This window comes from Apis cerana, linkage group LG5 (assembly GCF_029169275.1).
Source record: "Apis cerana isolate GH-2021 linkage group LG5, AcerK_1.0, whole genome shotgun sequence".
Taxonomy (NCBI): domain Eukaryota; kingdom Metazoa; phylum Arthropoda; class Insecta; order Hymenoptera; family Apidae; genus Apis; species Apis cerana.
The window spans coordinates 11,744,715-11,759,356 of NC_083856.1; the positions used below are offsets into that span (position 1 = coordinate 11,744,715).

The 14,642-nt window shown below is 37.0% G+C and overlaps 1 protein-coding gene, 1 long non-coding RNA gene and 1 other non-coding gene across 11 annotated transcripts in view; 1 reads left to right on the forward strand and 2 right to left on the reverse strand.

The window, feature by feature from the left end:
- Positions 1-14,642, forward strand: part of LOC107997818 (acetylcholine receptor subunit alpha-like) — a 75,835-nt gene that overhangs the window by 17,791 nt on the left and 43,402 nt on the right. For 7 of the 9 annotated variants that reach the window (XR_009829795.1, XM_017056675.3, XM_017056667.3 and 4 more), the window contains one exon: positions 94-146. The exons of the other annotated variants lie outside the window; for them this stretch is intronic. The gene's annotated coding sequence lies outside the window, so the exon portion shown is untranslated. The remainder of the gene's footprint in view (positions 1-93; positions 147-14,642) is intronic. 9 annotated transcript variants of the gene reach the window in all.
- LOC133666123 (uncharacterized) lies at positions 2,859-12,519 on the reverse strand. Its single transcript, XR_009829797.1, has 2 exons — positions 5,853-12,519; positions 2,859-5,696 (listed from the first exon to the last, which is right to left on the reverse strand). It is a non-coding gene; the product is annotated as an uncharacterized LOC133666123 (long non-coding RNA).
- Positions 13,230-13,303, reverse strand: Trnan-guu (transfer RNA asparagine (anticodon GUU)). The gene has a single exon. It is a non-coding gene; the product is annotated as a tRNA-Asn (tRNA).

A 14,642-nucleotide genomic window follows, 5' to 3' on the forward strand; every position in this document is an offset into this window, starting at 1 on the left:
TTTTTTTTTTTTTACAAAACTTGATAAGGTTTAGATTTCTCGTATTAAGCGGTGCTTCTTATCTCCATAAATTTTGTTACTCTTCTGTTATAGGTAACCGTCCAATAGCGGTGCTCCCAGGCGTTTACACGTCGACCCAGCCTACGGTAAGAAAGTCAGTTTTTCGCGATATAGAGGATCCCTTTTTATGCGTGGGGCATAATCGTAAAGCTTGTCTACCGGTAATAAAAGTGACTCGGTTCTCGTCGAGTTATTTTAAACGGACGGATACATATATTTATGATTGGATAAGATTAAAAATTTTCTACCATAATTAGGATAATTCTTAAATCAAGAATAAGATAATTCAAAGCTTTATTAACAAGAACTAATTTGCGATTTAATTTCTTAATTTAAACGGTACGTTTCAAATGTTTTACTAGTAATATATCAGGTATAAGAATTAATACATCGCTCTAAAAATATTCGATTAAATTCGATGTAAATAATTGATTTTATTTCTTCCCGAGTTTAATATAGATCCATCGTTTTAAAAATATTCCTACCAATATTATAAATTCATCTCGATACGAAATCGTTGTTAATCAAGCACTCGGAATTTGTACCAATTGTTATAAACATTAACACGTATAATATAAATCCGTTGCCTTAAAAATATTCGAGAAATCAATCGATTCGAATTCTTACAATTGATTTTACTTTGTCCAGAGCATAATATACATACAATTCCTAGAAATAATCGATCAAATTTATTATAAATTCATCCTGATACGTTTATAATAAAACGAAATCGTTGCACGAGAGAGAGAGAGAGAGAAAGAAAAGAAACAATCGAAGAATCTTCTAAACGACCACCTCGTTTATCTGACTCAATCAACCTATCCGACTAAGGGTGAATGCTCGACGACGAAGAGAAGGAAATTGGCCGAACAAAATTGAAAAGCGTTGGAGACGACACAAGCGAACGAGGCTCAATTTTGAGCCAGTGAATTAGGAATTATACTTTCAAAGTAGCTCGAATCTAAAAAAAAAAAAAGAAAAAAACTTCTCTCTTTTTCGATTTTTCGGCGACACGCAAGATCCATCTTTTCGACATTTTTCTTCTTCACGATGGGTTCCCTTTGACTATGTGTGTGTGTAGAAGGTTGTTCCACTTCCGTTGAGGACGAAAGATGCCCTCGCAAAATTGAGAGTTTCTCTTTTACCAAGAGATCAGAAAATATTTTCTTTTTTTTTTTCTTGAGACACGTGTAAATAAATTATTAGAAGTTTCTAAGCGATATCTTTTGGTCGATCGGTCATATATTCAAAATGCTGCTTCTCTATAAATTTTTTTAATTATTATATATATATATATGTATCAATTATTATACAATTTTTAATTATTATTTTTATTATTATATATTATACATCCAAATTACGCATTGATTAGGTTAAGCTAGGTGATTCTGACCATAATCAAAAACCAGAAAATCTTTTCAAAATCCTTTCTCGTTCGAACAAAATTTCTACCATCTCGTTTCCTCTAAAACAATGAAATTTCACCGCGAAACGTGACTCCTCGTACGATTTTCACCACGAAGACCTTGGATTTTTACTAATCTTGACATCATCTTAATCTTAACCATTCTTAAGTAATTTGTTGTTAAAGACTTCTCGACGTCCAATTTGTTACAGGGGAGGGGGGAAAGATATTCCCTTGGAAGTGTTTCCAAGTTTCGTCGAGACGACGGGTGTGCGTTGTACCACGTGCATGCGTGCCGCGAGAGTGGAGGGGGAAAGGATGAGGTGGAGGGAGAAGTAAGCAAACAAGCGTGGTTCGACATCGATTACCACTTTACGCGGGGACTGGACTACGTGGATGGACGATGCTTATTCGCTCGGTACACACGCTTTGGTTGAACAAGACGTTTAGGTAGGGGAAAGTGGATTGGTCAACACGGAGGCAGCGCCGCTTTGTTTTTTTCGTACTTTCGATGCCGATCGTCGTAGAAATTAACGCTTAAAAGGCAGGTGGGACAGGTTAAATTTTGCTCTTTTTTCCAAATAAAAAAAGAAGAGGCACGATTCCACAATTTTTCTACTTTCCATTTCCGCCATTCAAAATTTGATCGAAAGCCTTTCGCTTTTATTAAAAACTATTAAAATGGAATACAGAAACCTGACGCCATCTTCTTTCTGTTAAAAAACTCTAAAAAAAAAAAAAGAGAAAGAAAGAAATAAAAAGGAACGAGAAAAATATTTTTCAACGCCCGCATAGGCGAATTCCATCCAACGTTTTAATCCACGAAAACCCAACGAAGCCCGTTACAACATTAAGTAGCGCAAGCATCCTTGATAAACTTTTATCCTCTCATTTGAATTTCCATTTAAAAAACTTTATCCGCTCCTTCGTTGAAATATAACGTAAATAATAAAACGAGAGGTGCACAAGTAATTCGATTATCTCGAGAAGAAGCAACTCAGAGAGAAAGAGAGAGAGAGAGAGAAACGTACGTTAATTACGTCACGTTGGTGCACACTTTCCATTTTGTTTAAAACATTCAGTCGATATTGAATGAATCATCAGGATTGCATTAATTGATAGAACGAAGTTTGATATTCGATCCCGTTCGGAGAACGAAGCGTACGATTAATCTGGGGGAGACGAGACCCCCCCTCCTCGTTGGGAATAATTATCCACGAGCGGCCGTGTCGAAACGGACACAAACGGCTGATCGAGTATAGGAAACTCTCGAGTCGCTCGCTTAATTGGAGCTCGCGTATTAATTACTCTATCTTCCAGTTTCCGCACTTTAACGATGACTAAAGAATCGAATTCGGCTTCGAAAATTACCTAAATTAAATTTCCTTTCGAAAATTTTTCATCTGCATTTTTATTTCCATCTCCTTCCTGACGTGTTCGAGAGAAACATTTGAACGAACATTAACCGTTTATCCATGCAAAGAAAGGATTGCAGGAGGGGTTGGCATGGTTGGCGTCTTGGAGAGAGAGAAGGGAGAGTTAGGTTAGGTTTTGGTGTTGGTAGAGGTTACGGATTCTTCCGTACGGCGGGGTATGGTGTGAAGGAATCGACGTTCCACAAAATAGTTGCACAAGGTGGCCCTGCACAACGGCCTATTTTCCGTATTTTCACTCTCGTCCTCGTCCCGCGTGCAGCTTTTGTTGCTCCCTTTTCATCGCCCCGGCCGTGGATTCAGGTCAGCTCCGGTCGTTGCTTTTACACCGACGACCCTCCACCTTCATCGGTCCGCCTCCCACACACGCGTATTATTTAGGAATATAGTGTATATATGTATGTATATATATATATAGATACAGATATACATACTAATACAGTACACACATATATAGGTGATGTACAGACAGAAGCACGAATCATCAGGGCACACGCTGCTCGATTCGAGACGGCGTACCAGTCCGTGAAAATTGCCGGAAACGTGCTTCTTCGTTGAGAATAATTGCCACCGACTCCCCCCCTGTTCATCGATGAAAGATCGATTCTCCGTTTTTTTTTTCCACTTCGTGAATGGAAAAATAAACCGCGTCCCGATTGAGTCTTGCCTCTCCTTCTTCTCCCATTTCATCGTGTACGAGATATGAATGATGGCAGGGGAAGATGAGTTGAGAAAGAAATGTCGTTCTCCTGTTCGAATAATATTATTTAAATATTATAATATTTAAGAAGAATTTCTCGTACGAGATAAGAATTTTCACATTTCTTTTTCTCCATTCGATTTTCGAACGTTCCCCGGTGGAAAAGATCGATAAAAGAGAAGGGAAAGGGGAAAGGCATTCTTTCGAACGTATTAGAACGTTGGGAAAAAATTTAATGAAACTTAATGAGAGGGTGTTAAGTGCGATCTTAGCTGGATCCGTTCTCTGCAAGGATGCCTAGGATTTCGAGTGGATAATAATTCTGTCCACTCGATCGTGCATTCTCGAACGCGCAGTAATTTCGCTGACAAAACTTTTTCTCTTTCTCTTTATTTCGTGGCTTGCTTCGATCGTTTCTGAAAATTTTTCACGCGTCTTCACCTCGAAATTCCATCTATTATATTATATATAAAGGAATAGAATTGAACTTATCTCCTCGCGACTCGTAAAAATCGTTATCTATATCTAAGATCTCTCGATGTTTCTCGAACGCGCAGTAATTTCTTTCTCTCGACATCTTTACTCGTGGCTTACCTCGATCGTTCGAAAATTTTCACGCGTCTTCATCTGTAGAAATGTAGAATTCTATCACGAAAGAAATAAAATTGAACTTATCTTCTCGCGACTCGTAAAAATCGTTATCTATATCCAAGTTCTCGAATGCACAGCGAAAGAAATTAGACAAACGAGAATAACTCGTATATTCCTCGTCTTCTATCTGATCTATAATATTTTTTTCCCTTTTTTCGAGGCTTTCGACCGTTTCCAAAAATTTTCACGCGTCTTCTCTCGCGAAAGAAATAGAATCCTACTTATCTTCTCGCGTTACGAGAACGTTATTCGACTCGTAAAAATCGTTATCTATATCTAAGATCTCTCGATGTTTCTCGAACGCGCAGTAATTTCTTTCTCTCGATATCTTTACTCGTGGCTTGCCTCGATCGTTTCAGAAAATTTTCGCGCATCCTCGAGAATATATCGCGAAAGGAATTGGAATCGAACTTATCTTCTCGCACGAGAACGTTATTCGACTCGTTGCCTATATCTAATATACAATTTTAAACACTCGATCGTATACTTCTCGAACACTCAGTATCAACGAAAAAAGAGAAAGTAGGCAAACGAGAATAACTCGTACTACTCCTCGTACCTTTTTTTTCTCTCTTTCTTTCGACGCCTTTACTTCGATCGTTTCCGAAAATTTTCACACGTCCTCGAGAATTGTATCGCGAAAAGAATCGGAATCGAATTTATCTTCTCGAACAATTATTCGACCCGTGAAAAATTCATCTCGTTTATCCCGACTCTATCGCACGATTTAAATGCTCGTTTGACTTTTCGGAAACGACATTATCGTGATTATTTAACATATCACGGTTGGTAATAGCGCGATCAGCGTCGATCAGCGCATGCAATACAATGTGTCATACCTCATTTTGAATTTATCATGTTACGATAAAAGAGCGGGAACGCGTTATCGCGCGTTTTGAAACGATCGAATTTTATTGGTAAGAGAATTGTTGGAAAGAGATGGTGGGGGAATAAGAAATGAGAACGAAAGGCGATGCACGGTAGGAGGGGTGGTGATCTTCTCGAGGTCGGCGTTCGCGCGTCGATCAAGAAGATGCCGAATGGGTTTCCGATCCGGATCCAAATTGCGCGGAACGGGGGTGCAACGGGGGTGAAAAATGGAAATGTTCATCGTTCTTTCCGCGGCAAGGGACGACGAAAATGATATTTATCTACTCTTCGAACTCTTCTCTCCGCATTTTTTTTCAACAGGAAATTGAACGGAACATTTTTAAAAAATTAATTCTTCCGCCGATAATTGGACTCGTGTGCAAAAATTTATAAAATTTTTATCAATGTAAAATAATCCAATCCAAACTCCAATGAAAACTCTTTGCTCGTTTATCTTCTCGTTCGTCAAAACACCACCTGTTTCTCTTAAAAGCAACATTCCATCCATTTGTTCTCAAAACATTCTTCGTTTCGTAAGCAAACGAAACCCACGACGAAATTTCTCTTCAATTTCCCTCTAAAAAAAAAAAAAAGAAAAATACATTTTCCATCTCCTTTTTCTACGAATCGTTCGAACGAAAGGAAAAGTGGATGGAGGAAGATAGAAAATCGAATCGAATGGAAAACGAATAATCGATGGGGAGGGGGGAGGAACGGATAAAGTTTCACGAACCTTAGGAGGGAAGAGACGGCTCTTTGGGGGATTCCCCGCGCCATGGGGGATTCCGCGCTTCCTGCTTCCAGCCGAAAGAATTGATCGCTTGTCAGCCGCAGTGCTCGCCCTCCTCCCCACCCCGATCCTATTTTTTCGCGCGGCTCGTGGGAATAATTGGGCGGAGCTCGGTCCAGCCGCGCCGATTTCGTTCGAAACTTCGGTTTCGAATGAATAAGGGACGAGTGGAAGTTCGTGGGCGTCGATCGGGATCGTCGAGCCTGGAAACGGAAATGATTTGGCCGTCGTTCGATCGCGTGCATCAAGGCGCGAATAATTTGGGAAATTATAAAGAGAGGATCGATACCTTATGGATGAAATTTTCTGAAACTCTTTCCAATATTCTTCTATGAGGCGAATTAGTAATATAAAATTTTCTTCAAAAAAAAAAGAAATTAGTTAGACGCGTAATTTAAAAAAAAAGAAGCGGTGATCCCAAAACAAAGGGATTAACCTCCGTTAAGGGAGGAGGTGAATGGAAGACGTTATCTCATCGTGGAGAGTTATGATATAAAATCTTTAAAAAAAAAGAAAGAAATCGTCGTATTATGCTAGATGGGTAATTTAAAAAAAGAAACAAAAATGGTGATCCCAAAACAAATTAACCTCCGTTAAGAGCGGAAGGATCGAGAGAGTCATGAATGAAGGCGAAAGGAAGACGTTTTCTCATCGTGGAGATGAGAATTGATAGTATAAAATTTTCTTTGTCTTCAAAAAAAAAAATCGTTGTATTACGTTAGACGTGTAATTTAGAAAAAGAAAAAAAAAAGTGGTAAACCCAAAGGGATTAACCTCCACCTCCGTTAAGGGAGAAGGGATCGAGAGGGTCATGGTGAATGGATGAGGCGAAGGGAAGACGTTTTCTCATCGGAAGAGGAAGGAATCGTGAAACGATTTGTCGAACAGAGGAATGGTAGAGATTGTGATTTAAAAGTCGAACGAGAGAGAAAAGAGAGATCCTTTTAACGTGAACGAGGAAGAAAGCTATTGAAAATCGTATGAATTTCGGTCGAGGGTTGAGAGAAGGTCATAATTATTTCATGGGTGTCCACAGTACTATCGCTTCTTCAGAGGCGATCGCCTTTTTTTGCCGCATTTTCTCTTTTCCAGGAAGGAACGTTCTTTATATTCCCTCCTACGAGCAAACGAGACTCGCGATAGATAAAAATATCTGCGAGGAGATATCTCGTCTTCTTTGCCAATTGAAAAAGAAAAAGAGAGGGGAAAAAATAGAAGAAGAAAAAAACGATTTCTCGATCGAATTTTACGATTCGATCGAGAGAGCATATCGGCTTACTTTCCTCTCCGAACTGGGAAAGAAACGAATATTCACGTTCGATGCTCTTGGGATAGTTTCCTTTATTGTCCGTTGGCGTCGCCTCTTGTCCTCTCCAAGAAACAGCGAAATTAGAACAAGGCTGGTTCGAGTTCTCGGTCAACCGACGAGCTAAAATTATCGGCGAGCTATCGACCTGTAACAACAATTATTTCGTTTCCTTTTATCGGAAGCCTCGTAATTGACAAGCGGTAGAGCACTGTCTCTATCTTCCTCTCCCTTTCCTTCCCCCTCGTTGTGTTATTAACGTAGGAAGCGGCTCGTAGTAAGAATATACCATTTTTCCTTTTAATATAAATTTTTAACATAAATTAGTTTTACGAAAGATGCTATTTTTTTTTCCTTTCTCTACACAACCGAGTAATTTTACCAGAGGGCGTTCCTTTCAGACGTTCACGCGTTAGTTCTAGAACCAGTTTCGAGCTAATTCCAGAGTGAGTCTGTGTACACACGAGTGTTAATAGGGTGCGTTAATTACACGATGGACGCTCGAACAACCGTGCGCAATTACGCGGTTAATCCTCTCCTCTGCGATCCTTTTTACGACTCTCCGGCTTCTCTCTCTCTTTTTTCTTTTTTTGGTTTAATATCTTTCCTTAGATATAGGTGTTTCTTCTTTTTATTATGTTTCATCCGTACGTACACTTGGATGGATACTTTTTGTACATCTTTTTTTCCTTTTCTCTTTTTTTTTATCTATCCTCTTTCGCTCGTATTATTTTTTTTCATATTCTCCAAGCGTTTTCATTTTATACACGCTTTTTATAACATTCTATCCACCGCATTGTATATCTTTTCCTTTATTCAAGAGAATCTTAGTTTTATTGGGTGCATAGTTTCCCGACTTCGCGTTATTACTTTTTCTTTTTTTAAAATTCTTTTCTCCTCTAATTTTTCTATCTCCTTGCTCATTTTTCCCCTTGCTCTTTCCTCTCTAAGAGAGTAAAGAAAGAGAGAGAGTGTCGGTCGGAACGCGATAAAAGATAGAAAACGAGGTTAGACGAGGTTAGCGATGGCGCGGCCAAGATTATCAGGGTGAACTGATGATAACTAGTAAGACTAGTTTCCTTAATGATCCATGTATCATCTTTAGACTACCTAGTCGAAAGTTCATCTCGTTATCAGAGGAACCAGGCGAATTCGCTTCGTGGTTGATGATGAGCGGCGTTCCGTGTTCACTTGATAAAAGGCCAAATCCAAACCAGACACGGCCTCCAAGTATGAAAAACACACTTTGCGACTCCGTGTGTTTGAACTCTTGAGGCGATAACGTCCACGAGCGTGCACGAGCAAGTATGAGAACGCATACGTTGCACATCACTGTTCTTCGCCGAAAATTATCTACTTTCTTTTGCATTATTTCGACGCTTGAATTTTTATGGGAAAAAATCATCTTCTATGATATAAATAAATAAGGAAAAGCTTTAATTACAAGGAGGAAACTCACTGAAACTACGACTTAATTTTATTAACGTAATTTTAATTTGCCTTACTTGTTCCTTCTTAAATAAACATTTTCTTTTCAAAGAAATGGTAATTCAAGATAAAATAAATTATTGATCAAATACCTTGCTTCATTCGATCGAAAAATCCAAAATCCGTTACATTCGTCATCTCTACAGAAGGGTTATTGTATTTCACCATTCAACTCCACTTTCACAACTGCGATTAGATATTAGACACGGATACCATCGCGCAACAAAGAAGGAGAGGAAACGTGTGTCGATGTAGCGGAGAAAGGCGATCAATTTTATTTTTCCTCGAGGAGAAGCCCGGCCACGCGGGAACGTTTATCGTCCGAGGGCGTTCGATCGAGTTTTCGAGCATTTTCCATTCATCCTCGGCAAGAATCCTCCTGCAGGGATTGCCTCGAAGCAAACGCTCCAACGGTGTAAACTCAATTTGTTGGCGTAGAGTTGCACCTTCTGGATTCGAGGCAAACGGCCTTTTAAGCCACTGAGCAAACTGCCATCTCTCCCTTCTTTTTCTCTCCCCTCCTTTTTTCCATCCGACCAATGCGCGAACATGTCGGGATTGGAACGCGGTTCAAGAATTTTAAATGTTTTCTTTTTCTTTCTTTCAGATACTTTTTAATATTTCACACGATATTTTATCGAGAACATTTCTTTTTGTAAATGAATCGAGGAGTTGTAGGTAAAAAAAAATAAAAGAATGAAATTAAAATAGTCTATGGAAAGGAATTAAGGGAAGAAATTTTACCACAGACTTTCGAACTGTATAGGAATTTTTGTATCACTTTTATAACGATTCAATAATTTTATTACACTCTTTTATATTTTTCCGAATATCTATCAAGATTCTTTCTATAAGTTGATCAAATAACCCGAATTTCTAACCTCCGTCAATTTCAACCGCGGGTAACCGTGTTATTTTTCACTAAAAACTTCTCAATTCTCCTTTTTCCCCAGATCGAACGACCTCTTCCGTTTATTCACGAAAGAAACCGAGGCGACGCCATTTATCAGAGAAGCGGCTCGTAATCGAACCGATTTTCAGAAGATGAAATTTTCTCGAAACCCAATCACGTATCCCGTTTATTTACTCCCCGCTCCTTTCCTCGACCACTTTCCTTAAGATAAAATAAAAAAGAAAGAAAGATCCTTCGATCTTTCCTTCTCTCTCTCTCTTTCTTTCTTCGCGTAATAAATTTACAAGAATATATATATATATATATATGTATATAAAATGGCGTATTGTCGAGAGTTTGGAAACTTGCCAAGTATCGATAATTAGTTCCTGCATGCCGGGCACAAAGAAACTGGAACGAAATTAAGACAACGACCCCGGGAGATGGGCCGGCCCAGCACAATAAGCGCCACTCGCGGCCTGTTTTGAAAGCAACTTTGAAGCGGGGCAGCTACTAATTTACGATAATGGAGCTCGATCCCGGGGGCCGGTGGGATTCGGAGACGCGATTAAAGTCATCTCCACGAAGACTCGATCTTCGAGGGAACGCCGCCTAAATTATCGTTTCCTCGTCGAACTGTTACCACCAACTTGGTCTACGCCAATGATCGAAATTCCAATTATATATCGTCATCCCGTTCTTTCTTGTAGCGAAATTCTCGTTCTTCGTCCAATGTTTCATTCAATATCGAGAATGGGATAGAGAAGAATTTGGAATTTGCGGAAAATCCAAGATGATCGCGTTATCAAGTCGATAATCCCGTTGTTCGCAAATCTGATCCCTTTTTCTCGATCTTCGAGATATCTTTCGAAAAATTAGAAAAGGAGGATTTGGATTCTCGGGTCAAACGAGGAAAATGACAAAAATTAGCAAAATTTCCAAAATGTTCGATTATTTCTTTTTTTTTTTGTAAATTATCGTAATCGATCGATAACGATAACGAACGCACGAAATATTTGCTTTTGAAGCAGTCTGTAGTGCACGAATCGATTAACGAGTTCTCGCGCCGAAACCGAACGTAGAAATCGAATATCTCGACTTTTTCTCTCGACCGAGAAGAAAGAGAGAGGAAGGAGTACGAGTAAACCAGGCGAGTAAGTTGATCGAACTTACGGTCGAGCAACGTGGAAGCAACGTTTCAGGGGAATTACCTCGGCCAACCGCATGGCCTCGAGGAGCTTTCCTCGTGAGAACGGACGAAAGGTTCGAGGATAGAGTCGTCTCTCTCTCTCTCTGGTATATTTGGAGAGAGTATCGCGAAACGATGAGAAGTTTCTTCCATTCTGACTAGCGGAAAATATTATATGCTTCTCACGAACACCGTCATCTTGATTGCTCCGATTTTTATTTCGTCACGAAAACGATTCTTTTCGTTTTCGCGTGTATTTTTCTTTGTTTAACTGTTTATCGCGTTTTCCCGCCGAAAAATTTACCCTTCGAAAATAAAGCGTTGGTTGGTATCGATCGAGGTTGATGGCTTGGATGAATTTTTTGCCAATTAATTTTCGCTTTATTTTTCGATCCATCGTGAAAAAAATTTTTTTAATTTTTTTTGTAATATTTTTATATTTTAATCTCGTCTCTCTCTAAGTTTCCATATTTTCGATAGATTTACTTTGAATTTCGTTCTTTCTAATTTAAATTTCTCAATTTAAAAACTATCGTGTTATATTCTTTTTTTATCTCAATAGATAGAAGAAAGAATTCCTGAAAGCCGGTCGAATTGCACAAAATCGGAGAAGAATTCTCTGGTTGCGAAACGACCATTTCGCCAGTCTCTGTCTTTCTCTCTCTCCCACTTGAACTATTCGCTTCCCTAAGCCTAATATTCCAATATGGCGGTCGCTCCGACCCCACTCTCCTAATCTCCATCATATCTCCTCATCTCGGTCCCGAACCAATTTCCTAATCTACACCTGAAAATCCGCTCTCGAATCCCGGATAATCGGGTCTTTATTCGCATTTTTGAAACCTGTGCACTTCTACTTAACGTTCTGTCAACGATACTATCTCTATACTATGATTCCCTTCTCTTTTTTCTTTTTTTCTCATTATTTTCCATTTTTCAATACACCACGAATGCGATACGCACGTGTGTCTCGATCCACGGGTTTATCACAGAGAAACAGCGATACGAGGTGGGGATACAAATGAATTGAAGTGGGGATAGCGGAGAGGATGGGTGGTGGGAGTTGAGTAAAACAGAGTTCCAACACGCGCCAGTGGCAGATATTTGTGCCTTGTACACCATCGTTCTCGACGCGGTTCAAAGTTGAATGAGGTCGGAAAGGTGCACACTATAACCCGTAATAGTGTGGCGACGAATTCGCGGATCGCAACGAACTTGATACATTATTTTGCGGTCCTCGAGATTGTCAAGACGTTGTTTTTGCATCATTTCGACCATATCTTTATTATCAAACCATCGATCGATCACGAGATCACGCTGTCTCTTTCTCATTAATGAATTTCGAAGAATCCTTGTTGCTCATATTATCTCTTTTGACAATTTATATGTATAGTTTACGAGAAAATTGATAGAATTGTTGATTAATGGATCGTACGATATTCTTCTTATATATTTTAATAAATAATCTTATTTAATTAAATTCATAATATACGTAACATTTTTTAAATCTTGTATACAATATTCATTTTTACTCTATCTTATTGTAATAGTTGCATTTTTTTTAAACTATTATTTATTACTAATCATGGGCACCAGAATCAAAAAAAAAAAAAAATAGTGATTTAGCATCAGAAAATTCCACTGACAACCGTCGTTGCAAAATGGAAGTCAGGGAGTGGAGTTTAATCAGGAATCATCTCCGACAATCATCATCTGCTAAATCGATCAGTAGTACTCCTACTGAATGACTATCGAGTGTAGTTTTCCTGTTCAAGATATTAGCTCGGTCATCTAACTTCATACGCGAGAACAGTTAGCTCCTCGTGGACATCTAGTGGATGATAAGAGAACTATTTATGAATATATGGATACTATTGCCATTAAAAATTTTCATTTTTTAATAGTAAAGAAATGCTATAAATAATATCACTAAACAATTAAATAATTTTATCTTTTGATAATAATTTATATTTAAATAAAAAGCTAAAATATTTTTTGTTCATCACTTATTATTTTTTTTTTTTACCTTCGATTGTTTGTTCTGATATTTTTTTCAAAATTTAATTATATAAAATTTGCAATAAAAAAGTTTATTTTTATAAATCATACAACAAAATTTTTGAATATGAATTTGAACATTCAAATTTATGTAATTTGCCAATGCAAAAAAAAAAAAAAATTTATAAAACATTCTCTTTTCCTGTATTATTTTACTGTATTATAATATAAACGATATTTAGATAAACGATATTTATGTATGTATACATGCTACATATCGAATGAGAATCTGTTAAAATTAATTTATAATAAATAATTAATTTATAATATATGAGAATTAATTTATAATAAATAATCATTGTATCGTATGATGTTTAATTGGAAGAATATATTATAATATTTAAATTATTTAATAAAAAATATATTAAAAAAAAAAATAAAATAAACCGCCCCCGGGTGGGCTCGAACCACCAACCTTTCGGTTAACAGCCGAACGCGCTAACCGATTGCGCCACGGAGGCTGTTGGTATCCTCCAGTTCAATGTCCATTCATACAGCCAAGCATTTTTTTCATTTCAATTTTAAATTGACATTTGTACAAAAAACATAATCATTTATTTAATACTTTTTCTGAAATTTTTACAGTATCATTATTTTATCGAATTTATCGCGTTCTATTAAATGATTCAATTAAGAAAAAACATAATTAAGAAAATATACAATTAAGAAAAATTTTAATCAAAAGAGAAAGAGCGTTAACAAATTTTGAAATAATATTTTTTTTCAATGTTTTTTTCTTTTTTTAATTCTAAAAAGTAATAATTGTATAAATTTACTGGTTAATCATCAGTTATTAGAGAAAAATTACCAGCATAGTAAAATGGCCAATTATTTTCTACATATTTTTATTTTCCTATATTACTTTATTCCACTTTAAATGAAATAAGCGGAAACGTTTTCTAATGCGAAGGGATGTACAAAAGATGGCCGGAAGGAAATCGTTGGGAGGAATTATCGAGAATATTACACAAATACAAATATGCAGCTTTGCGAGCGTTTACGCTATGTGAAACATTTACGTAATCAGAAAATCCATCAACAGATTACTTCTGGACAATTTCTTTTCTCTCTTACGGCAAGCTAACATCTTTATCTCCGCGTAATTCGTTCTTCTTCACTTTGTTAAATTTCCAAATGAAAATATTATATATCTTATATGGGAATATATAAATTGATACTTGAAATTTTTAAATTGTACACAATATCATATTTCTGAATCGCAATATATTTTATCATAAATTATTTATTTCTTAATTTCCCTCATTTCAAGATTATGTTCAAACATGTGCATTAACTAATTATCAATAATTATATTTTCATCAAATCTTCAAGAGAAAATTATTGGAATATTCCAAATTATCAAATTGAAGCTTTTGATTTTAATAGGGATACGTGTATGTATATTAATAAGTGCATGGATTTGATTGTGTACAATTGACGATGGAATCGTTCGGTACGTGCATAAATTTCACGTGCAAATTCAATAACCTTAATAAATTCGTTAATAACACATTTACCAAGCAGGAAGTGGCTATATTAGAATTCGGAGAATTCGATAACAACCACCAACCTGTACAACCTTTGACCCAAGCTTTTACTACCGGCATTAGCATATCTGCGATGTTAATAATAAAACGAACGTAAAACCCTAAAAATCTTTGTGAACGAAAAACATGAAATTAGAAAGAGAGAAATTGTAAATTCATGTAATAATACTACTTAAATAACCTCACAACGAAATTCCACGATTTAAAAATGATTTAAATAAAAATCTATCTGCATCTTGTATATCCTAGTGCA